The sequence below is a fragment of the Macaca fascicularis genome, chromosome 19 (assembly GCF_037993035.2).
Source record: "Macaca fascicularis isolate 582-1 chromosome 19, T2T-MFA8v1.1".
Taxonomy (NCBI): Eukaryota; Metazoa; Chordata; class Mammalia; order Primates; family Cercopithecidae; genus Macaca; species Macaca fascicularis.
In genome coordinates this window covers 56255134-56256941 of record NC_088393.1, presented here as the reverse complement: position 1 = coordinate 56256941, position 1808 = coordinate 56255134, and the positions used below count along the sequence as shown (strand labels likewise).

At 48.7% G+C, this 1808-nt stretch overlaps 1 protein-coding gene across 6 annotated transcripts in view; it reads right to left on the bottom strand.

Annotated features, from left to right (window-relative positions):
- Nucleotides 1–1245: 1245 nt before the first annotated feature.
- The window catches only part of LOC101925999 (caspase recruitment domain-containing protein 8), a 90528-nt gene continuing 89965 nt past the window's right edge, over nucleotides 1246–1808 (bottom strand). For 5 of the 6 annotated variants that reach the window (XR_012427804.1, XR_012427806.1, XR_012427797.1 and 2 more), the window contains one exon: nucleotides 1246–1749. The gene's annotated coding sequence lies outside the window, so the exon portion shown is untranslated. The remainder of the gene's footprint in view (nucleotides 1750–1808) is intronic. The other variant, XR_012427799.1, reaches the window with a different exon arrangement.

Sequence of the window (1808 nt, the reverse complement as noted above, 5' to 3'; positions counted from 1 at the left end):
TAGGCTCTCCCGCTTGGAAGCGCTCCGTCTGCGCAGCCAACGCGCCTCCTTGCGGGCTCCGGAGACGCCGGCCGCTTGCTGGCTTCCTGCATTTCCCAAGGAAAGAAGGCGTTTGTTATTTCTCTGTACTGTAAAAGGGCGGAAACAGACACTTTGGGGGGTCTCCGGTTTCTCTGTTGTCCTCATTTTTATGTTTTTGCCACCACCCCCACCCCCATCCGTTGACTAGCGGCTAAACCGCAAGGCTCCTGTCACCTAGTCTTGAAATGTTTTTTTCTTCCTTTCTTCCTTTCCTTCTTTTCTTTCTTTTCTTTTTTTATTTTTTTTGAGATCGAGTCTCTGTCGCCCAGGCTGGAGTACAGTGGCGCGATCTCGGCTCACTGCAAGCTCCGCCTCCCGGGTTCACGTCATTCTCCTGCTTCAGCCTCCCGAGTAGCTGGGACCACAGGGGCCCGCCACCTCGCCCGGCTAATTTTTTTGTATTTTTAGTAGAGACGGGGTTTCACCGTGTTAGCCAGGATGGTCTCGGTCTCCTGACCTTGTGATCCGCCCGCCTCGGCTTCTCAAAGTGTTGGGATTACAGGCGTGAGCCACCGCGCCCGGCCCTTCTTTTTTCTTTCCTTTTCTCTTTTCTTTTCCTTTCTTTTCTTTTCTTTTTTTTTCTTTTCCTTCCTTCCTTCTTTCCTTCCTTCCTTCCTTTCTTTCTCTCTCTTTCTTTTTCTTTCTATCTCCCTCCCTTCTTTCCTTTCTTCTTTCTTCCTCTCTTCTTCCCTCCCTTCCTTCCTTCCTTTCTCCCTCCCTTACTTTTCTTTCTCTTTCTTCTTCTTCCTCTCTTTCTCTTCTTTCCTTTCTTTTCTTCTTTTCTTTCTCTTTCTTTTCCTCCTTTTCTTTCTTTTCTTTCTTCCCCCCTTCCCCTCTCTCTCTCTGCCCCTCCCTCCCTCCCTTCTTTATTTTTTTCCTTTTCTTATTCTTTTTTTTTTCTTTTTTTTTGAGACAGGGTCTTGCTCTGTCCTTCAGGCTGGAGTGCAGTGGCGCAATCTTGGCTCACTGCAGCCTCAAGCGATCCTACACTTCCACCTCCCAAGTAGCTGGGAAGACAGGCGCGTACAAGCACACCTGGCATTTATTTTATTTTATTTTATTTTATTTATTTTATTTTAGAGGTGAGAACTTACTATGCTGCCCGGGCTAGTCTTGAACTCCTGGGTGTCACGCATGTCCGTATAGAAGGCCACCTAGACAGGCTTTGTGTGAGCAACAGGGCTGTTTATTCACTTGGGTGCAAGTGGGCTGAGTCCGAAAAGAGAGTCAGCGAAGGGAGTCAGGAGAGGGGCAGCTTTACAGGGCTGGAGTAGCCGTGGAAAGTTACAGTTAAAGGTGATTATCTGTTGTCAGTAGGGGAGGGGGTCACAAGGTACATGGTGGAGAGATCATGAGACTCGTTGTCTAGGAGAAGAATGTCACAGGGTTGACGGGTCAGTGGGGGCAGGACAGGAACGAGTCATAGTGGTGGAATGTCGTCAGGTGGGTTAATCAGTTAAGGCAGGAACTGGCTGTTTCACTTCTTTTGTGGTTTTTCGGCCGCTCTAGACTTCTTGGCTCCTGCAGGCCATCTGGATGTATATGTGCGGGTCACAGGGGTTACAATGGCTGAGCTTCGGCTCAGAGGCTTGACACTGGGCTTAAGTGATCCTCTGACCTTGGCCTCCCAAAGTGCCGGGATTACAGGTGTGAGTCACCACACCTGGCCTGAAATGGTTTTAAACGCTTATGTAATTTACTACCTGAGTGACATATGTTTTGCTGTG